The 27210-nt window shown below is 37.9% G+C and overlaps 1 pseudogene; it reads right to left on the reverse strand.

The window, feature by feature from the left end:
• On the reverse strand, positions 1-27197 carry LOC127432288 (E3 ubiquitin-protein ligase listerin-like; annotated as a pseudogene).
• Positions 27198-27210: the final 13 nt, after the last annotated feature.

Here is a 27210-nt window from a genome sequence, read left to right on the forward strand (position 1 = left end):
ATCTTCAGAGTCAGAAACTATAAGGCCACAGTAATTTACAGCACTGCAAAAATCATATTCACAAACACACAAACAGAACATTTCTCTCTGACTACGCTGTTCGTAGAGGACGTCATTCACCCGTTATTCATGTCCATAGAGACAGTGCTTGGAAGAAAGTCTCTCGGCATAGATGGCACGTGGATTTGTTGCTAGATGTGAACCATTTATACTGTGAAATGAAAAGGAAATGGAAACAACCAATCAGTGAGAAGCAAAAGTGTTCCGGAACATTCAAGGCTACACGTTTTGCTGATTCTGAAATATGTGCAGAATTGCAGTAATAAATACAGATAGATTTGCGATCGAGGACCTCGGGAAAAAAATAAAAAAAATACTACTAATAACACAAGTGCAGTGCTGACCTTCTATTGGGTTTTGAAGTGAATATGATTCACACACACACAAAAAAACAGACTACTGTTTAACCCTGCTCAAAAACAAACAGCTAAAACCTACTAAAGACAGTTTCCTGGTCTAACTGGTGTTAGATGGTAGAAGCTGGTCTCCCAGCCTGACCAGGTTGCAAGACCAGCTTAGACCAGCTAATCAGTTTAGGCTGGTTTTAAGCAGGGAAGCTGAATATATTAAAGATAATGTTGTAAATTTATATACTTAACATATAAACAATCAAAACTACACTCACATTCACAATGTTATAAAGCTGAAGTTTGTAATTGCAGCCCCACAAGTGACACCAAACAGAATTGCAAAAATAATCATTGTATTCAAACAGGTTTCCCAAACACTCCCCAGTGGTCTGACAAACAGATAGTCCCACCTCAAACACGCAATATTGCCGTGTTGGGCTGTTTGAAATGCTCGAACAAGCAGAACAATGTCTAGAGAGTACCACAATGCTAATGTTTACAGCTTTTGGGGCAAATCAACCCACAAATGGCTTACTTTTAGTTGTCTCTGCATATTAAGCTGGGACAGAAGAAAGTATTTTAATGTCAGAAAAAAACTTAACGCTTCAGCTTTAACAACATTTATTTAAAAATAACTAAGACAGAGGCACATTTGTGTGTTTGTGTGGCACTCACCAGACAGGCGGAGTTGAAATTCTTTTTGCAGGTATGGTAGGCTTTCTTTGGCAGCGAGTAATTGGATCCATGGATGACAGAAAAGCAGATCATACAGTCCTCTACCCCCTCAAAACACTTGTCAACATTGTTCTTCCAAAGAGACAGACCCTCCAGGATATTGCCATTCTGCTCACAGCCAAAACACAAACAACATCTCTAAATTAGTTCTAAGTGTTTGCAGTTATCTTTGTGAATAAAGTACATGCTATAATAAGCCTAATTTACATAGAAAGGAGGTGCATTTGCACCTCAATGCACAATAGGGCTGGGCGATATGTAAAAAATATTTTATCGATAACCACCTTAAAAAATATCACTATATACGATTATATCTTCAACCCCCCTGCCGAGGGTCAGCGAAAAAAATAAAAAAATTACTGAAACATGAAAAACAAACAAAATACATTTCTAAATTTAAATTGCACTTTAAACTAAACGAAAAAGCTATTAAAATAACAAAGTGATAAAAAAAATTTGTATATAAACTCAGCAAAAAAGAAACGTCCTCTCACTTTCAACTGCTTTTAATTTCAGCAAACTTAATATGTGTACATATTTGTATGAACATAAAAAGATTCAACAACTAAGACATAAACTGAACAAGTTTCACAGACATGTGACTAACAGAAATGGAAAAATGTGTACCTGAACAAAGGGGGGGTCAAAATCAAAAGTAACAGTCAGTATCTGGTGTGGCCACCAGCTGCATTAAGTATTGCAGTGCATCTACTCCTCATGGACTGCACCATATATGCCAGTTCTTGCTGTGAGATGTTACCCCACTCTTCCACCAAGGCACCTGCAAATTCCCGGACATTTCTGGGGGGAATGGCCCTAGCCCTCACCCTCTGATCCAACAGGTCCCAGACGTGCTCAATGGGATTGAGATCCAGGCTCTTCGCTGGCCATGGCAGACCACTGACATTCCTGTCTTGCAGGAAATCATGCACAGAACGAGCAGTATGGCTGGTGGCATTGTCATGCTGGAGGGTCATGTCAGGATGAGCCTGCAGGAAGGGTACCACATGAGGGAGGAGGACATATTCCCTGTAATGCACAGCATTGAGATTTCCTGCAATGACAACAAGCTCAGTCCGATGATGCTGTGACGCACCGCCCCAGACCATGACGGACCCTCCACCTCCAAATGATCCCGCTCTAGAGTACAGGCCTCGTGTAACCCTCATTACTTTGACATCCGACCATCAACCCTAGTGAGACAAAACCACGACTTGTCAGTGAAAAGCACTTTTTGCCAGTCTTGTCTGGTCCAGCGAAGGTGGGTTTATGCCCATAGGCGACATTGTTGCTGGTGATGTCTGGTAAGGACCTACCTTACAACAGGCCTACAAGCCCTCAGTCCAGCTTCTCTCAGCCTATTGCGGACAGTCTGAGCACTGATGGAGGGATTGTGTAACTCGGGCAGTTGTTGTTGCCATCCTGTACCTGTCCCGCAGGTGTGATATTCAGATGTACCGATCCTGTGTAGGTGTTGTTACATGTGGTCTGCCACTGTGAGTACGATCAGCTGTCCTTCCTGTCTCCCTGTAGCGCTGTCTTAGGCGTCTCACACTACGGACATTGCAATTTATTGCCCTGGCCACATCTGCAGTCCTCAGGCCTCCATGCAGCATGCCTAAGGCATGTTCACGCAGATGAGCAGGGACCCTGTGCATCTTTCTTTTGGTGTTTTTCAGAGTCAGTAGAAAGGTCTCTTTAGTGTCCTAAGTTTTTATAACTGTGACCTTAATTGCCTACCGTCTGTAAGCTGTTAGTGTCTTAACGACTGTTCCACAGGTGCATGTTCATTAATTGTTTATGGTTCATTGAACAAGCATGGAAAACATTGTTTAAACCCTTTACAATAAAGATCTTTTTTGCTGATTTAATAACCACCTCCCCAAATCCAAACATTTACCGTATCCAACGGCTCCATTTGCCATCACGCAAGTATGAGTCAGCGACAACAGGTGGAAAATTACTAATACACTACAGATTAATAACAAAAGACAATTATAAATGTAAAGATAATAATAATCAGAATAAATAAGCTTAATAAATTCCCTTGTGTTCCCAAAATGACGCTGCCAAATGTGTGTTCTTATCGAATTTCAGTTTGTATTGCATTTTGGTATTACAGTTAATGCTGCCAAAAGAAAAGAAAATAGAACTCAACTGTAGGTTCAATGTGAATGTGTCTGATTTAATCACTTTTGACTTTTGTTTCTTTAATACAAAGATATATATTTCTGAACCTACAGAGTTGCGTTCACATTGCAGGTTAACCGCAAACTGATCCGTGGAAATAAAGCGCACTAAACTCACAGCACCTCCTGAGATGGTCGGAGATCATTTGCAGCATTCTCATAGATGACATTATTCTTGCAAACGGTTTTCAGATGAATGAAATACATGCGTGTGTTCCATGAGACAGGCTCGCACTGCACACCTCTGAACAAACAGCGAATCAGACACAAGCACTGTGTCACGAGCACTTTTCTTTTGTCTGTTCTTAAAAATAAAATAAAGTGTTTTTCTTCAAGCACATCTTTGTAACTAACAGCATTCCTTGTCATGTGTCACTCCGAGACGTCTTACAGTCTGCTCACCTGTTGCGGGCAGATGAGCAAAATTACCCGCACATGAAATAACTGCATTTGGACGAGGAGCTTGGGAACTGGATTCGGCTTTGTTGCGGGTGGCGGGTGCTTGTTTCACACCCTGGCCACTGTTTAATATATAAGGCGACTTCCCAGATTCATGGTTTTGCCATTTTTTCGATATTGTCGATCATCGTCTGTCAATTGAGTCTTTTTAAGAAATCGTCGATATCCGATAACATCATCCTAATGCACAATACACAAAGCACAGTGCTATTTCAGCTCATTTTGCACCTGCTTAAACTGAATTGCAGTTGGTCAGTTAATAAGATCCAGCACCCTCTTATACTTCTTGTACCTGGTGTGTGAGGTAGGTGCTTAGCTGAAGCATCCAATTGTGTCACTGCTGGACGGCCACGCCCACTCTCCGGCCACTTTCCACTGAGATGGAACCAAGGGGGTAGTTTTGAGGCAGCTGAATCACTAATTAGATGAAGATATCATCTACGGAGTATGTAGCAATCACCTCTCGAGTGGCAGAACATGATTTCACCTGAGAATACAAAAGACATACAAATTAGATCACACATACCAGAATCACTGAACACCTTCATTTCTAACAAAACTGATTAGCCTGAATTAAACTTTCCACTACTGCTCACCGTCATGTTCTCGAAAGTCAGGGTGCTGGACTGCACAGAAGCGATCTCCTGTACAGACAACACACCACTGTCGTACTTGCTGGTGAATTTGTCCACCATGCTAAAGAGGCGTTTCTCCTGGCTGTTCCACCACAGACGCACCATCGCGGGTAAGTCCTTTAACGCACCGTAGTACACCGAGCATGCCAGATGAGATTTCTACGAAACACACACACAGTGAACTCAAAGAACTTTGTGAAAGACAACAGTTGAGATATTGTGTACTGAAGGACTGTTAATGTAACATACTGCAGGGGGAGAGAGAGAGATTCTCAGCGAAGAAGGTCTTGGGTTCTTTGTTTGAGGGTTCTGCAGGCTAGCCAGGCAGTGAGGGATTCTCCGTCATCAGACGGAACAGGTGCAGTAAAAGTTTGTGGAGAGAACGAGTCTTTTTCAAGTGGAGGGAGTACTGAGCTCGCAGCTGAAAGACACTGACAGATGAGGGATCTCAAAACATACTCAACATGCTCACGCAAGACAATTCAATGACAAAGCACACTTTGCTCATATACAACTGTCAAGGTAAAGTTTTGCGAATCAGATCAAACGATGCAATTCAACAGAACAATTCGCTGTATCAGCTATTTATCAGGACTTGTGATACAGGTATATAGACACATTTTATGTGGTTTTAGTGTACTTTTTGAAGCTTAAACTCCAGTTCACATTCATTGTAATTGCACAGAAAAGAGCAACATTCTTCAAAATTCATCATTTTGTGCTCCATGGAAGAAAGTCATGCAGGTATTATGCCTCAATATTACGGTCAGCTTAGACGGATGTATCTGTCAGATGATTCAATCGCTAACAATTCTCTGTTAAGAGTATGTCAGAGAGGATGAAGCAATGACTGACAGCTTTCCAAAGCATTACGACTGATATTTTACTCACATTTGATGAAGAGGCCTTGAAGAAGGTGAGGAGGAGTTTCCAGGCCAGCAGGTATCCCAGAATTCAGCAGTGCTCCACACAGAGGGGCTGAACCACAGCAAACTCGCCTACTTGCACACCACTTAGAATATTCTCTGAAAGCTCCTCTGTGGCAGACAAGATGCTCATTAATGCTGCTGGAGGAGATCTACGGGAAGTGCATACAGAGTAAACATTACATTATCTTTACATTGTAATCTGATACAAAGAATTCAATGTTGTGCTGTCGAGCATTACAGAATAATACATTAAAGCAATTTTGTCCCTTATGTCATCCAGGCAGTATTATTTGCTCTTCTATATTGTATAGTCTTTATTTAGCATGTTCTTAAAGGAATAGTTCACCCAAAAATGAAAATTCTCTCATTGTTTACTCACCCTCATGCCTATGAGTCAAGTCTATGACTTTCTGTCTTCTGCAGAACAGAAATTAAGTTTTTCAGAAGAATATTTCAGCCCTGTAGGTCCATGCAATGCAAGTGAATGGTGGTCAGAACTTTGAAGCTCAAATAAGCACATAAAGGCAGCATAAAATGAATCCATATCACTCCCGTGATTTAATCCATGTCTTCTGAAGCGATATGATAGGTGTGGATGAGAAACAGATCAATATTTGAGTCATTTTTTACTATAAATCTCCACTTTCATTTTCACTTCCACATTCTTTTGTTTTTGGCGATTCACATTCTTTGTGCATATCGCCACCTATTGTCAGCGCTGCACAAAGGTGAAGATTTATAATACAAAAGGTCTTAAATATTGATCTGTTTCTCATCCACACCTATCATATCACTTCAGAAGACATGGATTTAACCACTGGAGTCATATGGATTACTTTTATGCTGCCTTTGTGATTTTTAGAGCTTCAAGGTTCTGGTCACCATTCACTTGCACTGTATGGACCAACAGAGCTGAGATATTCTTCTAAAAATCTTCATTTGCTTTTTGCAGAAGACAGAAAGTCACAGTCGTACACATCTGGGATGGCATGAGGGTGAGTAAATGATGAGAGAATTTTCATTTTTGGGTGAACTATCCCTTTAAATGTGTTGCGAATGGCATTTAATTTTTTATTTAATGTACATGGTCTCTATACTTTTCTTAAACTTCTCAAATTAACTCATTAAAAGCAGCAATTCTCATAATTGTAGGAGTCAGTTAGAGTAGTTACAGGTGTATGTGTGATTGTATGTGTCTTACAAGCATGGTTCTTCTCCATCTTCATCCTCAGATTTAGCGCTGGCACTCTCATTGCCACTCTCTGGCAACAGAGGCATCACTCTTCAAGAGTTAACAAACTAACATATCTGTCTTACACTCCACACACACTTCTTCTAAGACTACCTTCTCAGATGTCAATATCGAGACTTATTCATAGGCTTATAACGGACAGATAATTACATCAACAGCACAGAGATCTCAGCTAACCCTGTGGAATATAAAACTGTTCCTCTCCAGGAGGCTTGTGCGTCAATGAAGCGTATTTAATTATAGCGAAAGCGAAACGCATTGTGGATTAAACTTCTTCAGTGCAATTTGACCTCAAGGCTGTGCGAAAACTGTCCGTCCCTTAGAGTATTTGTTTCCATTAAGTTTACAATTATGTTCTCCACAGATACTTTCCTAGCAAAGCAACTTACAGGAAAAGTCCATTACCGCACAACTGCAGACGATGTAGAAAACAAAGATAATGTCTAGGTGGTCTGAAGAAATTCATACAATCTTTAATGCTGACTAGGACCATATTCTACACTTTTGTAGCATTTTATTTTTACCCCTTAAGTCCACTTGTAATGTTTGTTAAGGTTTCTTGGACTAAAATTGTTTTGTTTAACGAGACCATTTTCTACCCTCTCTCTAACACTTACAATTAAACTTAAAGGGATAGTTCACCCAAAAATGAAAATTCTCTCATCATTTACTCACCCTCATGCCATACCAGATGTGTATGACCTTCTTTCTTCAGTAGAACACAAATGAAGACTTTTAGAAGAATATCTGTAGGTCAGTACAATGCAAGTGAATGGTGATCAGACCTTTGTATGGTGATTAAATCTATATCTTCAGAAGAGATTTGATTTGGTGTGGGTGAGAAACAGGTACAAATCTCAAAATCTCCACTTTCACTTTCACTTTTACATCTGAAAGTCACATGTGGTGCCTGTTTAGTTTCACTTTTACATCTGAAAGTGAAAGTTAAAGTTGAAATTTAGAGTAAAAAAGCACTTAAATATTGTTCTGTTTCTCACCCACACATATTATATTGCTTCTGAAGATATGGATTTAACCACTGAAGTCATATGGATTACTTCTATGTTTCCTTTATGTGATTTTTGGAACTACAAAGGTCTGATCACCATTTACTTGCATTGTATGGACCTACAGAGCTGAGATATTTTTAGAAAAATCTTTGTTTGTGTTCTGTTGAAGAAAGAAGTCACACACTTCTGGGATGGCATGAGGGCATGAGTAACCGAAAAGAGAATTTTCATTTTTGGGTGAACTATCCCTTTAAGACTTCTGTATGTAAATAACCTCTGTTATGATTGGCTAACCTAAACATACTAGCGTAGTTCACACTGTTGTTCAATTGTGCGGCCCAAGTTGCCGAACACCTAAAAGGCATTGATATGTAAACGTAGGCAGTCATATGTTAATGCACCCTTTGTTGTAACATCATAATTATTTCTGATTTGTCAGCTTAGTTCTATAAATAGTGTGGGTAGACTGGGGATTGTGAGTGTTAGGCCAGAAACATACTCTACGCAAGTATGTGAATGCAGATGCTTCTAGCTATCCAAGCTCGATCTTGTGCATTGTTGCGTTCCAAAAAGTGTCAGACCTTCACATGTTGCCGCAAGGGACATAGTGGACATTACTGTGAACTGTCCGATTCTATAGTGACTTTTCTCTTTCAAGGGAACTACTGTAATCGTGGAGCAACAGTTTGAAGAGAATATGGCTGAGCAAGCAAGTAAAAGTCAGTATATTTATAGCAACATACCTGAATAATTACACATCCAGTTTAAGGTCACAGCTTTTCAAAGTAACTCTAGGTAACTCTATTGCCATCTTGAATACTGAGGTTTGTTACCGCCACAGTAAAGCAAGAATGCATGTTATGAATGTTCACCGGACCACACTTTGGCGATGTGTTGGCTGAGTGCTCACATCTGTGCTCGTGTACTTGCATTAAGTCTGTTTCTGACCTTAGAGTACATCTACATAGCAGATAGCACTATTTCAAAAGAGCAAGGAAAATCCTGTTTTAAATGATATGGCCCATTTAAATGTCTATATTGTGGAAACACAGCTTTAAAAGAGAAAGAGATACAGAGTTGGGTTTTACTTGTGCAGGATGTGGTAGATGGCGAGCTGTAATGGGTGAGCTTTGAACAGCAGCAGGGGTGAGAGGGTTAAGCAGGGTCTGCAGGGACTCTGGCAGGCTGCTCTTCTGATCAGCTACAAACCGAGGAGGACATTTATTCTGTGTGAGCAGCTCCACTGGGATGTAGGTGAGAGCCTCCCCCACCACCCTCAACACTGGCAGGGGGAACAATGGGTCATCCGGCTTTGTAAATTCCACTGAGACAAAGTTTGACTTTAGCAGAAGCGAAAAGCCACAAAATGGTTGACTAGTTGATAAGGCATCCAACAACCACATAGTTGATATGAAGGTTGACTTATTTTTTTATTTTTATCCCCTTTTCTTCCAATTTGGAATGCCCAATTCCCACTACTTAGTAGGTCCTCATGGTGGCGCGGTTACTCACCTCAATCCGGGTGGTGGAGGACAAGTCTCAGTTGCCTCCGCTTCTGAGACAGTCAATCCGTGCATCTTATCACGTGGCTTGTCATGCATGACAATGCGGAGACTCCGCATGTGGAGGCTCATGCTACTCTCCGTGATTCATGCACCCCATTGAGAGCGAGAACCACTAATCGTGACCACGAGGAGGTTACCCCCTTGTGACTCTACCCTCCCTAGCAACCGGGCCAATTTGGTTGCTTAGGAGACCTGGCTGGAGTCACTCAGCACACCTTGGATTCGAACTCACGACTCCAGGGGTGGTAGTCAGCATCAATACTTGCTGAGCTACCCAGGCCCCCGAAGGTTGACTTATTTAATTAGATTCTGTTTTTTGTTTTTTTTTAATACTTTTTTCTTTAAGTGTCCCGTGCTGTAACCCTTTCCGAAAAGTTGCACGTTTAAATGTAACATCATTGGTTTGCGTCTCTTAATGTTCTTTGAGTGTCCCACCATGATTATTGCAATTTATTTTATTTTATTTTTTTTACTTTTAAAAGCACATCTCAAGACTTCTAAATCCTGGTGTGCTCCTAATTGTTGTTTTTTTATTTATTTATTTTTTATGGAAGAACGTGTTTTGTAAAAGCTTACTGCAGTCAGGCTAAGGTGAATCTCAAATCAGCCTAATTACTCAAGGCTTCAATAAGGCCTTAAGGCTAGTCGATTTAAAAGAAGAAAAAAAAAAAAGGTCATTTTGCACATACCTAGTTAGCTGTCCATTAACCACACATCAAGTAATATTTCAATCATGTAACAAAAGAACAGCTCAGTTTTTAGACTAAATATAGCTATTGGTGTTGTGAAAAGCACTTCACAGGACAATACTGTGCAAAATTTCCATAATAGCAGTAATGAAACACCCTGTATTACGGCTATATCTGAAATATGTACTTGTATACATAAAGACATTCAAGCACAAAATTTCTTGGAAGAGCATCTTGCCCTCAGAAAGATAATTTTTATTGAGTTTTCGCCCATCAAAAAATATGAATAAACTATCTACCTTTATAGCATTTAATAAACAGTTAAATGTTATAGAAGTAAAAAGTTATTTACAAGACAATTCTATTAGATTGTGTCAAATAGCAGATGGTGTATTGTCTATTATGTTATTTAGTATAATACAATTATTTAACAGCATTCTTCTTTGCTGTTTTTAACGTTTTTATTATTCTTACATCTGCAAAATGTAGTGTGACTCATTTTCACAATGAACATTTAAATAAAAATTTGTCTTTGATTAATTTCTTTCTATTGTCCCACAATTTTGCCTCTAAGCAACATACCTAAATTATATTTAATTTATTTTTTATTATGATTTTAGTAATGAGGTTCAAATTATGCAAGAAATGTGAATCAAACATCTTTTTTACATTGATTTTATAATGCATGCAACAGAGGGTTAAGGTGTGCTGACTGGGTATCTTAACAAGCAGAGGAAGCAAAAGAGTGTGAATTCCCTCCAAGAAAAACTCCTTCCACTCTGAGGTCAGTTCTGGAGGCAGTTGCTCAACCACACCAGCAGGGGGCGATGTGAAGTACTCACTCAGCCTCACAGTTAGCTCACACAAACAGCTGCACCCAAGGGTTCCAGAACACTGCTCTGTTCTTACAGGCAGTCTGCAAAAGACAAAGTCACATGTTGTACTGATTAGAAACGACATTCGTTTAGATAGCGCCTGCATGCACTGTAGTTTTTTGAGCAGGTGTGATTATTTCTGAGATCAGCCATATGTGTAAAGCATCTCAGACCTCATTTACACCTGGTATTAAAATGTGATCTGTTTAAAATGTAGATTTGATTGGGCACTGGGGTGGAAATGTCTGGAAAACACAGGCAAAGTGTTGCAGTGACATGCTCTGCTGCAGCATGAATGAAGACAAAAGGAGAAATCACACCTCAAGCCATGAGTGCATTTTAATCCATTGATATGTTGAAGTTCCTATGCCAAAACTTCCTCTTTCTTTTTAATCCTTGCTCATATTCGTGGATCCTGTTGTATTTAGTTATGAACTGACTGGAACACTAAACACTATCGAAGTGTGAAGAAACTTAGCTAGTCATCAGAAGCACACAGCGCGGACAAACAATTCACGCGCCCCTGCTCATCACGAGCCGCTCAAAGCGCTACACACATCAGGTTCAGAAGCGCTGCAGTAGAGGGTCGCATGAGTAAACACGTCTGCTTTGCGTTGTTCGTGCTGTGCAGTTGAGCAGATGACAGCCTACAGTTTCTTTTATTATTAGTTGCATTTTGCTTTCAGAACAACAGCCTTCTTGCTGGTGTAAATAAATAGTTACCACTGAGATTGGCATACACGGTTCCTAATGTTCCACGCACACAAGACGGTGACTCTTAAAACAACATAATTAAAGGTGCACTCAGTCATTGTTTTCCTCATTGCAATTTTTACTCCTAATGAAATATAATTTTAAAATATATGTATAAAATTGATCAGTCACATGAGATGAAGACTTCATATTAGTAACCTCATAAAAATGGTTTTATTCTGCATGGACAAGGTTTGTCTGTTTGTCTGTCTAACTGTCTAAGGAGGGGGTGTGGAACAGTGATTAATAAGGAAAATGAAAAATGTCACTTCATTTCAGAAAAGTTGCAGAACCCTGCTGTACGTTATTTAATGATTATTTCAAAAGCTTTGCAATATAAACATCATAAAGTATGTACATACAATAATATGGTAGCCTATCATACACGTTTTTATAGGCATAAAACACAACACTCAATTTTATACAAAATTTAACAGGGGTCCTGGCTCCGTCTCTCTACCCACCAAGGGGTCCTTGGTCTGAAAATTTTTGAAGACCCCTGGCACAAAGTGGTTATCTGAGTTACCATAGCCTTTCTTTCAGCTCGAACCAGTCTGGTCATTCTCCATTGGCCTCTCTCATCAACAAGGTGTTTCTGTCCACAGATCTTTTGTTTTTCGCACCATTCCCTATACACTCTAGAGAATATTGTGTGTGAAAATCCCAGGAGGTCAGCAGTTACAGAAATACTCAAACCAGCCCATCTGGCACTAACAATCATGCCACGGTCAAAATCACTGAGATCACATTTTTTCCCCATTATGATGGTTGATGTGAACATTAACTGATGCTCCTGACCTGTATCTGCAGGATTTTATGCACTGCACTGCAATGATTAGATAATCGTATGAAGAGGTAGGTGTACCAGTTTTCCTAATTAAGTGGTCACTGAGTGTATATTATTGCATTGAATTTGAGTTGATAAATCTCAGTCAAGAGAATATGTATTTAATTTGATTAAATTGAAGTATTTGACATTAACGGATAAGAAACAGGTTATGTTTTATATCAATAGAAAAAAACTGTCCTCACAAAGGAAAAAATGTCCCTGAAAATCAAAATATTTTGCCCTTTAATGTGAAAGTTAATTTCTGACACTGGTACCCCTAACATTTGACAGAAAGTTTTTTGTTTTTTTTTTTAACGTAACAAATTAATACTTGTGGAATGTTTTGCTTGTGTTCATGTTATTTTTCTTTCAAATAAATCTTCCACTTGGCTTGACAGTTTGTCACATAATGCAAAAATATTCATGGATTTTTATGTATGGCTTAGGTGTCCAGATATTTTGGGGGACTACTGTAGGTTTAGACACCCATGTTTGGTCACACCTAGAGAACAACATGTCACATGTTTTTTGGGGAGTTCTCTACCTTTCCACATTGCTGTATAAGCTCTTGACATCACTTTGAATGTCCATTTTGCTGTTCTGAATGTATTTTTTAAGATACAGTGACCAGAATGAGCCCTCTTCCCATGACCTGTGATTAAAAAGGGTAAAAACCAAGGTCAATTAATTCAGCCTATTAAAAGATCATTTAAAGGCATTTGACAGGTACTAAATGTGGGCACCAAAAAAGTGATTAAGGACAGACTAATGAAGAAAAACTGATATTTCCAAAAAAAAAAAGAAAAAAAAAAAAAAGGAGCTTATGTATGAGTTCACCTTGTGAAAACTGTATCTAAAACATCGGTTCTGATCATGATGTTGCTGTGGATTTTCTCCACTAAGCTCCAGGATTGGAGTAGTTTATGATATTCAGACACAATTAGGGGGGACAGCTCCATTTCATCACACCACTGTAGTGCACAGAGAATCTCTGAAACTACACAACGCAATATATACAGTTAAAATAGGCATCTAGTTTGAATCAATCTTTTTATTCAGAATGATAGATAATTTCAAAATAAAGAGACACTAAAGATGGGATGGAAATTTATTAAGTATAAAAATAGAGAACAGGAACAGGTCGCAGGTTGGACTTGAACCTGCTCCACCTAATTGACCACTACGGTTCAAATATGTCTAGAACAAATCCCTTTCAGAGACAGTTCACCCAAAAATGACTTCTGACCACAGATGTTTTAACTTACATTTTATGTTAAACGTGTAAAGCAAGTGTGCAACCGGGTTTTTTTATTTATTTATTTTTTACTTTTAAAACAAAAAAGCTACTAAGAGCACAACGAATTAATGTATGAGTGAGGGTGTTTTCACCTATGTGTTTGAGATCAGGAATTTCAGAGAACTTTGGCTTCACCTGCTGGTCATCAGGTGATACTGCAGTGAGAATGATTTTGCCCAGTACTGCACTCACACACAGGTGAGCATGTAGCCTGTTGGACACCTTGAATTTCCACACATCCACACAGGGATATTCATTGGTCACTCTGAGACGGCCACACAGCAGAGGGAGTTTCACCCACTACAGAGATACAGAGTGAAAGCTGGCTTGTTTAACAGGTATACTGGAATTTGTTCACAGAAAATAAACATAGATACATAAACAAAACATGGAACATTGCTTACAGCAAAAAAGTTTTTGATTATACATGATTCAACACTAAAGAAGAAACAATATGCCAACATAAGTACCTTATGTACTTAAAATGAACAAAATGGGACAGTAGTTGCACAATCATTTAATCTCAAAATCTGTCTGCATTTGGCATGTATTTGAGTGTCATTTGTGATTGGTTGAGTACCTGTGGAGTTTAAATGTATTTGGCTAAGATGTAAACTTCTGACTTCAACTGTATATATTGAAAGGTAGGGATCTGTAAGATATCAAACAATACATAAAGTTAACTTTAAATTATATTTTCCATAAACAAAACTGCCAATCAAAGTTGTGTACTCACTTTGCGTCAACTCCGTAATATATATATTTTGTTTTAATCCTGAATAAATCTGACAATGTCATGGTCAGCTATAACTCTGAGAACACATGGTTAAGATGGAAAAATATTCAATTTTGTCAACAGAATAGTGTGAAAAATGTACAGAATGTTTACTGAACACCATCATTAGATCATTAAAGACTTTACACCATTGTTGGATGGATCAAATTGAAATAGGAGGCTTTTCAGTGTGTCTGATGGAGTTGACAGAAATCACAGTAAGATGTAAGTTATGAAGTGCATAAATGTACATTTTTCAGAATAAAGCATTTTTATAAAAACCTGTTCCATTACATGGTTCATTAGCAGAGACCTTTGTCTACAAATGTCCATTTCAAATTAACTTCAAATTAATTTTATTTAAAATTAAAAACTAAGATTTAAAACATGTTTTGTCCCTTATCTCAAGAAACAGTGAGCAATATTACGGGTTCAAAACAAGTTAAGCTCAATCGACAGCATCTGATTCCCACAAAAATGAATTTCATCGCATCCTTACTTTTCATTAAAAAAGCAAAAATTTAGGATACAATGGAAGTGAATAAGGCCAATTTTTGTAGGGTTTAAAGGCAGAAATGTGAAGCTTATAATTTTATAAAAAGCACTTAATGCATGTTTTAACAGAATAATTTAAGCTGTAAAGTTATTTTTACGGTAGTTTTAGGGTTTACTGTGTTGCACTGTCACTGCAACAAAGTTGTAAAACTAGATATACTGTAACTTCAAACAGAAAAGTTTAGGAAGTGATTTTATCACACTAAAATCATGTTAATACGCATACTGTTTACATTTTGTGGCTATACTTTTGAAACAGTGAGTATTTTAATGTTTACGGACTGGCCTCATTCACTTCCATTGTAAGTGCCTCACTGTAGCCCTGATTTTTGCTTTTTTTTTAATGAAAAGGAGGGGCAAGTCGAATCTACATTAATCTACATTATGCCACAAATGCTGTTACTTGAGCTTAATTTTTATTGAACCAGAATATTCCTTTAACAGTTTTTTTTTTTAAACAAACATATGGAAACATATGGTAAATTAATGAATATGTTGCAATTTATATGGGACTTTTTTGTGTTTGGCATTTGAAACCGCAAGTAGTACTATTTACAAAAAAACACATTGATATTGAGACTGCTGTTAAAGTAAGCCAAACCTTTTGACTGTCAGTGGCACAGTGAACATCTGACTTTAAACCCAGACAGCAACACTGTGGAGGAGGGTGCCCTTTGTGACCCCTGCGTGATCAGTGAATGAACTCCAGCTGTCGGGGCTCACCGATAAGGATTTTTTCTACTGTCCCGTTCGGGCCAGTGCTTCAGATTTTTACTGGCCCTGCCAAAATTTTCACTGGCCCCAACACAAAAATGATAAATAGCTGTTTTTACCATCATGGCTTTAAAAATGTGTCCGAAGATAAATATTTTTGACATATATTATGTTTTTAAGGCAATGTCCCACAAAATGTAATCACATTTATAATTTGCAAGATATGATTTATGCCTTTTGTAATCCCATATAAGCACTTTACAGATATAAATTCATAAATACATCATATTAACCTCAGCCATACTGCAATTTACACATGAGTTTTTAAATGAAGAGTTGTGTGGAGGAGATGATGTGTTTTCGGTCACCCGTTTAGTCATGCTGTCATGCAACTTTTGCCCATGTGTAGTGTATTCTCACACAGGATCAAAGATTTAATCACTGAGTTAAAGATGTGATTATTGTCTGAATGTAATAAACATATGAATCCCTGAGAAGAGACTTGCTACCAAATTGGTTGTGACGTGTAATATACATTAGGGAGATATTAGGCCTAATCTGGGAATTAACAATGTGTACTGTATATAACATGAAATCAGACAACCTAAAGACCAACACAGACTGATGCACAAAGCACTAAAACAAAAATACCTGTATGGTCCAGAAATGAGAAACGGTGTTTCATGAGGATGATATGAAGTAGACTGTTTTGAATATTCATCTTCACCCCGCAGCTGAACAGCTCTGATAATAATAGCCTAACAGCCATAGTGATTTTGCTTCTTTTCAGATCAAATGCTATTATTATGTTGAATTAATGTTTACGTTCTGAAACAAACCTAATTAAATCTATACTTACATTTTGGATATTGAGCAGCTCATGATTTAAAGACACGTGTATTACTGGGGTTTAACAAAGTTTATTACGTCTCAATCTGCGCTTCATCTCTAAAGGCGAATTAATGAGAGAAAATGTGTTTGTTTTTTACAGTGGGAATAAAACTAGCACTCTGTTCCTTTACGAGAGCGCATGCATGTTAAACAGTCTACGCTGCATGGAGAGAGATGACGATGAGACATATGCACAGAGGGACATGGATTTTCAGTCCTATAGAAAGAAACTGTTGATTTCTTGTGTTCCAGTGTGTGGATTACTCATTTTCACCAACATGTAAAAATGAAAAATGTGGGGATTTCACGCACTGTGAACACGGAATGTGCGGGAATACTTAAAATGTTGCACAAGACATTAAATCCCACTACGGAATTCATTTTTCCCTTCTATTTGCTACACACTGGTAATAGCTACTGCTAAGACACTTGGAAAAGAGCGAGGATAGTACTAGGAGAGTGCACTCTGTGTCTGCACGATCTTGTGCGTGCACACGACTGTGCCTTGGCACGTCCAGTATATTATGCGCTTGCTCATCTTTGCGAGTCGGTTAGAATACTTGTTCGCTCAGTGTAATTTTTGTGCTCTCTCACTAATGTTATAAATGCAGCACTGTGAGTGTCATGTGAGTGATCAATTTTATACATATATTTCAAAATGTCATTTCATTAGGAGTAAAACTTTGCAAAGAGGAAAACAATGACTGAGTGCACCTTTAATTATGTTGTTTTAAGAGTCACCGTCTTGTGTGCGTGGAACATTAGGAACTGTGTATGCCAATCTCAGTGGTAACTATTTATTTACACCAGCAAGAAGGCTGTTGTTCTGAAAGCAAAATGTAACTAATAATAAAAGAAACTGTAGGCTGTCATCTGCTCAACTGCACAGCACGAACAACGCAAAGCAGACATGTTTACTCACGCGACCCTCTACTGCAGCGCTTCTGAACCTGATGTGTGTAGCGCTTTGAGCGGCTCGTGATGAGCAGAAGCGCGTGAATGGTTTGTCCGCGCCGCGTGCTTCTGCTGACTAGCTCAGTTTCTTCACACTTCAATAGTGTTTAGTGTTCCAATCAGTTCATAACTAAATACAACAGGATCCACAAATATGAGCAAGGATTAAAAAAGAGAGGACGTTTTGGCATAGGAACTTAAACATATCGATGGATTAAAATGCACTTATCTCTAGCTATCGCTAGAGTGTGAGCGATTATTACAAGTGTCAATGGTGGATCAAACAGTAATTTGCGGACCCCCTACAGTACCACCGCGGACCCCCTGTTGAAGACCCTTGATCTAAAACAATATTCACAAAATTTGGGGTTTTCAGAAAGCATTTAATTATGGTACTGGTGGAGATCAATATTTCTAGAGCCACAAATCAAAATACAAATTGAGAGATAGAGATGGACAGATACAGGCTGCAGTATGTTTTTACTGCATGTTTCAGCTGTTTAACCAAAATGGATGGATGGATGGAAGAGTCCAATTATTCTGTGCCAAGTATAGCGGGGAAAAAAACATGTGGGAAATTAAGGAACTCCTTCTAAAGACTGCAGTATGTACCGGAGAGGTGAGTGATTGTTTGGTCCTGGGCACACAGCTGGAAAACAGTAATAAGCAGCTCCTCTGCAGATGCCAGCAGTGGGCAGCCCTTCACTGAAGAGAAGGTGGCAGCCACATCAGAGATGAAAGAGACTAGCGGCTCCATGTTACCAGCATCTGGCATACCCTTCGCTTCCGACAGGGTGGTGTGGAGCTTGTCAATGATCTGTTCCACATATGCCATGCCTATGAGAGGTTCTGCAGAGAGATAAAATTGCAGGAGAACACCATTTACTGTGAAATTTACACAAAGGCATGGCTTAATTTCTTAAAGAGATCCACTACTTTTATGTCACTTTCAATCTAGCCTTAAAGACAAAATGAAACAGTGTTCACAATCCATTTTAATACTGTAATGTGATTCATTTAAGTGAAAAGTTATTCAATGAGGAAAATTTAAATAGAGTGGGATGTGATTTTATAGATTCAGTTGAAATGATTGCATTATTAGATTATTAGTAGTCTCTATATGACAGGTGGTTGGATTTGAGGGGCTAAAAAAAGGGCTTGGTGACATCGAAACAGCCAAGTTGTTTCAGGAAGCCTGATGGGACAGATATTAAAATTGGATAAAAAATTCCCAAGACAAATAATTTTCAACGTGCACCGATGAATCATTCGCAATATGGTTTTCAAACGTTTTAATGGCAAGGACTCCAAAATATGATGTTTCCCTTGTAAGGGTAGGATACTAAATAATTAGCTTTTATTTTTTATTGTACTGAAGCCAATACAGATTATTAAAATGTCAAAAAAATGTTTTACAAAATATTATCTTGTTTTCCACCCAATATTAGAATATTAGATACATTAGTGAATTTATATTTATATTCTATTTAAATTTTTACTGCATTTTTTGCAGTAATTATTGTTCCAAAGCAGCTTTACAGGAAACAGTGCCATTCAACCACTGAGCAAGATTAAAAACAACAGTTCCCTAGAAAGATAATAAATACCCATGTATTTATTTGTTCATACTTATTAATGAACATATACACTGCAAGGAAGGAGCAATAAACACTTAAAAAATAAATGTACACTTTTAAGGTTGTTATATTATTGGTTAATTGTTATATTGGTTAATTTCACCTGATGATATGCAGAAATGTATCTCACCATTATTGTGCTGCTGTGATAGGGCGAAGCTGATGAGAGGCCATCCGTGATGGGAAGACAGAGACGAGGATCCATGAAGACCCACCACAGCTCTCCAGCCAAACCCACTAACCTCTCACCTAATACGGGACCCCTCAGCCAGCCAACACACACCTCCATATGAACAGGATCTGTACAAGCCTGACAAAAAGACAAGAATATTTAGTTAGTTACAGTTTTAACATAAGAGTACTCAAACAAATGTAACCTGATTGAAAAGAAATCATAAAACAAATAGGTACCTTTTGGAAAAGTTGAAGAGTCACAGCACAATCCAAATCCCTCTGTTATGAAGAGACAATTAAGTAATTAACATGATTATTATTGTTGTTTTGTGTGTTTGTAAATTAGAGAAAATGTGCTTTATAAAACAGATGGTTCTCGATCTGTTTGGATAAGCCACGTTCAAAATTATGAGCGCACTTATTAACTCTAGTTATTACTTGGCAGAAGAATTGATGTTTCTGATATTTCGCAATAATAAATGTAACAAATTGTGGTCAGGGTTCCTTTATCTTTAAAGTTGCTTGTATAATAACTAGGTAAGGATTTTTTTAGAAATCATTTTAACAGATATTGCTGGGGCAGATTTCAATTTGTATGCAAATGGAGAGATTAATGTTTCACAAGAAAGTTTTACTGAACACAAGCCCTCACATAGTGCAATCTCTAGCCAATGACATATTTCAGAGCAGAGCAAAAAATAAATAAAAAATTATTCACTTTAGAAATACTATTCGATGTCTTTTAATGGTATAGTTCACCCAAAAATAAAGATTTTCACATCATTAACTCACCCTCACGCCATTCCAGATTCCTTTCTTCTACAGAACATAAATGAAGATTTTTAGAAAAATATCTCAGCTCTGTTAGTCCATTCAATGCAAGTGAATGGCAGCCAGAATTTTGAAGTACATAAAGGCAGCATTATAACAACCAATATGACTCCAGTGGTTAAATACATCTCTTCAGAAGTGATTTGATAGGTGTGGGTGAGAAACAGATCAATATTAAAATATTTTTTTACTGTAAATCTCCACTTTTACTTTCACTTCCACATTCTTTAGTTTTTTGGCGATTTGCATTCTTCACGCATATTGCCAACTACTGGTTGGAGCTGGTCAAAGGTGGAGATTTATAGTAGACTTAAATATTGAGTCCTTTTTAAATAAGGACTTAAAAACTGTTTCTCAACCACACCTATTATATCACTTCAGAAGACATGGATTAAACCACTGGAGTCATATTAATTACTTTTATGCTGCCTTAATGTGCTTCTAAAAGTATAGAAGAATAACTAAAAAGATATTCTTCTAAAATAATAAGAAGAAAGTCATACACATCTTTGATGGTATGAGGGTGAGTAAACAATGAGAGAATTTTTGGTTGAACTCTCTCTTTAAGATTTTATTCATTTACATTACTTTTCCAGGCATGGAAATCATAGTTTAAAAAAATTAACTAATACTTCCAGGTTTTACATGACTGTGGGAACCCTGAGTAGTCAAATCACTCTAACACATGGCCTCTTGTGGCTATTGCTTTAAAATGTCACTGTCTTACGCTGATGTGGTTGAGGATCACAGTCTTGTCTGCAATGGAGCTGCAGCACTGCAGAGAACTGAACACCATGTCGACCAGAAAGTCTGTTTCCCTCCTGCCTTCCTGTCTCAGCCACACAGCCACTCTCTGCAGGAGAAAGTGGTCAGCTGGGCTCTCAGCGAGTGGTCCGAGCACCAACCCCATTTCAGGCTTCATTTCCTCAGGCCTCAACAGCACCTGGAACACCCGAGGGCTTGGGAACGCCCCGAGCAGCTGAGACAAAAACCGCAGGTGCCTTTCCGAGTCACACTCGCTCACACACCCCATGTTGAGCTCGGACAACTGGCACACCAAATCCAACAGGTGTCCCATTCTCAAGGGACTGTCCTGTTTCTCCTGCCTACTCGCGGGCTCCAGCACTGGAGTTGCCCTTTGAGGTTCCTCCCCCTGGCTTCTTTCTTCCTGGTCCGTAAAGCAGATTTTCACAGCTTTCTTCTTCTTGTTCTCCTTAATGGCACAGTTGTTTGGGTTCTGCATAATTTGAAGGAGCAACGCATTGCCCTGCAGAGCAGTTTGATCAGTTTCCTCACAGTCAACGTAGTGTGTGCATAGTCGACTCAAACCCCCCCAGAAGTCTGACAGCAGTCTTTGGAAGGTGGTGACTTCTTTCCCAGCCACCCGCTTCTCCCATGACTGTAGCATATCTGAGACCTGAGGGAACAGAGGACCAGCTGCAGTGATGGCTTCCCCAGAGATGTGTCAATCAAAGGCAGGAGCTGTAGCACAAAAGAAAGAGTTAGACATATGAAGCTCAAACATATACACACATAATAAATACATCTTTTGCTGTAACGTATCAAGTTATGTCCGTGAAACAATCAGTACTTTTTATTTTTGGATGGACTGATATTCTGACAGAAGTCTACACACATTTTTTTAGTGTTGTCTTCTGTGGACACTGCTATGCCATTATTTGAATGAGTTATTTCCATGCAAGTCTAATTTGTGTTATAATTGATTTCAGATTTATACGCCCCGAAATGTCATATAATGCATTGTGGTAGGTGGCTTTACATGTCAGACAGACAACCCTTTCTGTCTAAGTTGACGGTCCTTGAATAAGCTGCAAGTGGACCAGAACTGTCTAAAGTATGGCTCTGCGAGACTACTCTCCTCATGACCAACAGACCTGTTCTGAGAGGAGCATGTTCTGGATGCATTTTTGCTCCTGCTCATCACCAACGTTCTGCAGCATGATAAAACGCAAGCACTCCATCATGGCAAAAATGAGAGTGGCACGCTCACTTGACAATCTGGATCAAACATGAATGCACAAATTTGAGTGTTCAAAGGTCAATTATGTGCTTATAAAAAAGTTTAGTTGTGCATTCCTTATGTACTGTACAAGAAATTACACAGATACAACAACAGATTCTTCAGTAGGCCTCCCTACTTGCCCAACTAAATTATAAATTAAAACATTTATTTAAAATGTTAATTATATATAAGTTATTAATTATATATGTATTAAAAATGATAGAATATTAATACAATATAAATTAAGTTATAAATTTAAAAAATGAGGTTTACTTGTACATTGTCTAAATAATTAACTGTACAAAAAAAAAAAAACAGGTACATTTTGAATTCACAAATCTTCATTAGGGCTCCCTACTTGCCCAACTAAATTATACAATAAAATATTAATTATTATTAATTATATATTATATAATAAGTTATTAATTATAGATGTATTCAAATTATAAATTCAGTATTATTAAATGTATAAAGTTATAAATTAATCCAAAAGAGGTTAATTAGTACACTGTCTAAATAATTAACTGTACAAAACAATAAAAATAAAAATAAAAAATGTATACATTTTGAATTCACAAATCTTTAGTATGCCTCCTTCCTTGCTCAACTAAATTATAAATTCACATATAAATTATGAATATTAATAATTTATTATATAATAAGCTATTAATTATAAATGTATAAAAAATATTGAATTATTAGTAATAAATTATACATTAATAAATTATACATTAATAAAACAGAGGTTTAATTGTACTTTGTCTAAATAATTAACTGTACAAAAAATTACAAGCAAAAACAACAGATACATTTTGAATTAACAAAACTTCAGTAGGGCTCCCTACTTGCCCAACTAAATTATGAACCAAGATTCAATTAGATAACCTTACTTTTTTTACCCCTGAAAGACATAATGTGAGGAAAGTTCTAGCAAAGTCCAGTTCGGGCTGGGTGACTTCTGCTGGCAGTTTGCTGATGAATGGGAGCAAATCTGGGTGCAAACTTGTCGCCAAACCTCGACCTCCCTCTTTAAGAGGCACCCAGAGCTTTGGCATCACACCTTTCCTTGCACTAACATGTGTCCTACAGTTCTGCATGAAATCAGAATACATCTGGTAAGTGATGGTGATATCAGTGAATTTGAACCACCACTGAAAATAGAATAGAGGTGTACATATGGGACATATTTTTGTATTAACAGTCATCTATATAATAAATAATCAGTCTCACCTGAACGCAGGAGAGAATATGGAGTACCGCCTCCCACAGAGGAGGCAGTACCACTGGGTCTGTGTCATCAACTGACAGCAGCACAGCAGAACACGCTCGGGCTGCCTCTGCTTGGATCAGCTGGGGCGTGTGCTCGCACATCGTAGCTATCACCTCAAAGAATGCCCCTCCAATCTAGAAAATAAAAGAGACAACATACTATCATTAAAAACACATGATGTGACTTAAGATAAAATTCTTTTCAATTCAAATAAATCATAAAAAAGGTATTGGCAAGAGTTTGTAATTGTTTCATATTAAGGGCAGATAAGCCCGAGTTCTTTTACCATATCCTAACAAGGCACGAGACGCAAAGTTTCCAGTGTCAAGCTATTTTTCTGCCCATGTTCAAAGCAAAATACTTTGCGATCACCGAAAATCAAAGCCAGTGAATATTTGTTGAGCATATTTTTTACATTTTGGGCCAATGAGATTTTACAGCAGGTGAAGCTAGCTACCCAGTTGCACGTCACTTGTCATGATGGCATCTGTTTAGACACAGTGTACACTACACAGAATGAATGTCAGACTCACCTGTGGAGTCTTGTGTTTGCTGTACTTCCAGAACTTGCCCTGTGTGATGAGCTGTGTCAACCGCTCCTTTAGCACCTCTCTGTCCTGCTCAGGTAAAACACTCAGCAGTCTCTTGAGGGCCAACTTTTCAGCAGTACACTCATTAGCTCAACTCAAACTTGTCTTTTTCAGACAGGTAGCTCTCTCTCCCTCGTCTCTGGCATGGTCCCTTTTTATCGCTCTCCCCAGAGCTTACTGCAATCAGAAACAGGTGTTAGACATTATAGCGCTCAGGTGTGTGCACCCTTACCACTTTCTCTCTCTCTGGACGAATACTCGACCATGCCTCCACCACCATAAGCGACTATGTTGGCCAGCTATATAATATTTTATTGGTGACATATTTGAATTAGCAGAATTTGCAACAACAATGCACAATACATCACAGAAAACCAAATGTTTATGTTTGCAAGGCATAAAAACAGATATACTGTATATAATCGAAGAGACGAAGCAGCACTGGCCTGATAGAGTGATAGCTCGATCAAGTCTCACTGGCCCCAGGCCATTCTTATTTTTGAGCCCTGCAAATTACACCATCAGGTTTATTCTATACATATCACACACTTACTGTGGGTCACTAAGAGTGTCAGCTGTTTCTTTTAGCAGATTATCTTGAAGAACCTGAAGATCACAGAAGACATGATCAACTTGTAACAGTAGCTGAGCCACGAAATAACGTATTGAATAGATAAAACAATAAATGCACCAAACTCATTTGTCTCTGCAATGTCAAACACAGTTTTTAAACCAAAGATGCAGTGGGCAGTAAGTGTAGACCAATATATCAGTTGTACCTATTAATCGGTACCGATTGTTGCTTTTAGGAATGCTCAGTTATCAGCTAAATCTATACCGATAATTGCTGAATGTTTTTTTTAATTGCTCCATGTTCCTTTTGTGGCCGTCGCAGGAGGAATCTACAGTTAAAACTGCTCGGTTCTACAGTTTAACAGCGGCCTTTAGAGGTGAAATTAAAACAATCACTGAAAGTTTGTGGGGATTCGCTGTATCTAAAATTTTCATCATTGACGATTTTCCTCCATATTAATGGACCAAAGACTCAGTCATTAAAAATTTTAGTCCTAAAATAAGTGTATTCCGGGCTTGCTTATAAGTCCCATGTTATGCACCAAATTTTTTCTGGCTATTATTGGGATTTTGGTTGCACAATAAAAAACTACTTCAAAGATTTTATTCATTTTGCACTCTTGTTGCCTCTATGTCTGTGACTGTCACAGTAAAGAGAGACTAAAAAATGTTTTTTAACATTCTATAAATTTATTTTAAAAACTATCAGCCGATTTATCGGTTATCTGCCTTTTTCACCACCTTAGTTATCGGTAAGGGCAAAATTCACTATTGGTTGACCTCTAATTGAGTGTATTTTAGTAAGTGATATAATTTAGTCTCACTGTACATTTAAGCTTTATCTTACATTCAGAACTTCATCTTTACAGAAGCTGATGGCCTCTGCCTGTTTGTTGAGTGGAAAGGCGGCGTGGAAAGCGATGTGTCACACTGAGCGATGAGCCAGTGACCCATGATGCTCTTCAGGTAGGGGGCCAGATTCCTCTTTACTTTTAAAACCAGCTGCTCGAAAGCTTGCTGTGTGGCCTCTCGAACATGACGGTCATGGTCCTGATAAAATATACAGTACATTCAGCAAACAGATATGCACTGTGTCTTTATATTTGCAAATACACAACTGTGTGTCTGTGCTGCTATAAGGAAAAGCAGATTGCATAGTATTCACATTCTTCTCTTACCACTGATATTCGGCAGTATATCCGGGGCCAGTATTGGAGGACACCTTTCACAACATCAGGCTGGTGCTCTTGGCACATCTGTCCAAATTCCTGCACTGCCTGAAATACACATTAACCAGCATTTAGGGGTAATTCAAGTACTGAGTAACCGAATGATGAATATTGTAACATAACAAGTGAACCTTTTTTTATTTACAATAATTATGTAATAACTATTTTGCAGATATACTGTACTGTATATATACAACCCCAAATCCGAAAAAGTTGGGAGAGTATGGAAAATGCTAATAAAAACAAATAAGAATGATTTGTAAATTCAATTCACCCCGTTCTTTATTTAAAGCACTACAGAAACACATTATTTGATGTTTTACCTTTTGAATTTAATTGTTTTTGGACCTTTGGAAGAAAAAAAAATTCTCTCTTCAAAAAAATTTTTTTTTCTCTCTCAAATTTTTTTTTTTTTTCTCTCTTGCAAAAAAATAAATGCATGCGGTACCAACCTTGGCCACCAGGTGCCACTATCAGTAAACATGTAATATTATGCTTTTAATGCTTTGCTATATAGCTGAATAATATATTTATTATTTATTTAAGTAATTAGAAATTAGATTACTTACAACAATATTAACATTACCAGATGTAACCCTAACACTTCAAAAGGACAGACATAATAATACTTTCCCCATGTTTCCCGTTTTCCTTCATACATTCCTTCGCTTCCACCATGTAACACTGAGCAAACAGCATAGATGGTTTAGAAAGAACAATTTCAAACAAAAAAATAACTCCAGTTGTTACACGACAACGAATGCCATATCAAACATATGTAACCTGATTTTGTCTTGATTAAGGTTTGCAAACCCTTAAATAAATAATAAATGTATTATTCAGCTATATAGCAACAGAGAAAGGATTAAAAGTATAAAATTACATGTTTACTGATAGTGGCATCTGGTGGCCAAGGTTGGTACGGCATGCATTTTATTTTTATTTTATTTTTTTTTTTGAAGAGAGAACAAAAATTAAGACTTAGGCTCAGGAAGGAACTGAGACACTGGTTTTTATTATTATTATTTTTATTTATTTATTTTTATTTTTTCACCTTGCGGTTCAGAGCTTCCGTATAAAATAAATTAGTGTAAATACATCTATAATTTCTATGTGATATGGCTGTTGGTGGGTCATCTTTACTGTGTCAATACAACGCTTGCCATTTATAACGTCAATGTTCGGCTCACTAATGTATTATTTCATAGATTTGGCTTGTAGCTATAAACAGGCTATAATTCGAGAAACTTTCATTTGTCATACCCGAACATTTCCCTTCGTTCTCTGTTTATTTTTGCCACCCATGCTGCTGTCGGAGAAGCGTCTTCTTTTACGACTCCTGACTCCAGTGCATTCACATTGAAGGC

This window comes from Myxocyprinus asiaticus, chromosome 42 (genome assembly GCF_019703515.2).
Source record: "Myxocyprinus asiaticus isolate MX2 ecotype Aquarium Trade chromosome 42, UBuf_Myxa_2, whole genome shotgun sequence".
Lineage (NCBI taxonomy): Eukaryota > Metazoa > Chordata > Actinopteri > Cypriniformes > Catostomidae > Myxocyprinus > Myxocyprinus asiaticus.